The following is a 1043-nucleotide window of genomic DNA, read 5'->3' as shown; positions in this document are numbered from 1 at the left end:
CTCCCACGGCGGGGTGTGGCAGGCAGCCGACGACGCTGGATGTGGAGCACAGAGACTTCTCCCCACGGCTGCTTTAGGAAGTGGGTCAGCCTCCGAGCGAGACAAACACACATCGGGTGCATTTAAAAAAACCCTTTGAGACCGTACGTCTTCGTCTTGTAGGATAAGGATTGTTCCTAAGCAACAGCCAGACACGGGCCCTCATGGGTAGCCGTTAAATTGATGTGCATTTTTTCTTTTAAATTACGTTTCATTGTTGAAAGGCCAATAGACATTGAGAAAGGTGCATTCTTCAGTCGGGGACGTGTGGGAGCACAAGGCCTCCAGCAGCAGATGACTTGATTTGAATGGGGACAACTTCCCCGACCTGCTTAGCTCTCTGAAGAGGCCACCTTCGCAAGCAGGTGGGAGGTTTCTCCAGCCCATAGGGTGCAGCCAAACAAGGCAGACGTGAAATCCTCGCTGTCCCTCGCAGCCGAGCAGGACTCCAGGGGATGGGGCACCTGGGAAGACCCCAAGCAGTGTGTTTGCTGGGAAAGATGTCTCAATCGCTGCTCTCAGCGTGTTTAAGATTCTACAGGTCCACGTTCAAAGTCCTCGGGCGGAGGTGAGAATCCTGGCAATGGGCTGCTCCAGCCCAGAAAGTGCTGGACAAAAGGCAGGTCTGCCTGTTGGACACTGCTCGGTGTCTCCAGATGCCTGGTGCCTCTGCAGCCCCTCCGTGGGTCTGTGTAAGCCACACAGCGAGAAGGCAGCGTCTCCTCACACCCAGATGCTCAACTTGCCTTTAACTTCTTGCTTTCCCAGGAGGAGCCTTTGGTGACATCCCATGGGCACCAGCATCACCATCAACACCAAGTCGCGAGGTCACAGCACCTCCTGGCCACTCAAGGTCCTGGCTCCGGTTCACCACTTGCTGCTGTGCTCTGTAGGGCCAGAGTACAAGAATTCAAAGCCCCTGGGCAGTGTGTCCTCACCGCTGCATGAAAGTTCTCCGTGCTGTTGGCCAACACTCATGCTTTGTGAGATGAGCTCGACACTCT

Source organism: Apaloderma vittatum, unplaced genomic scaffold (genome assembly GCF_000703405.1).
Source record: "Apaloderma vittatum isolate BGI_N311 unplaced genomic scaffold, ASM70340v1 scaffold10198, whole genome shotgun sequence".
In the NCBI taxonomy this organism is placed as follows: Eukaryota; Metazoa; Chordata; class Aves; order Trogoniformes; family Trogonidae; genus Apaloderma; species Apaloderma vittatum.
This window is presented reverse-complemented; position numbering follows the sequence as displayed.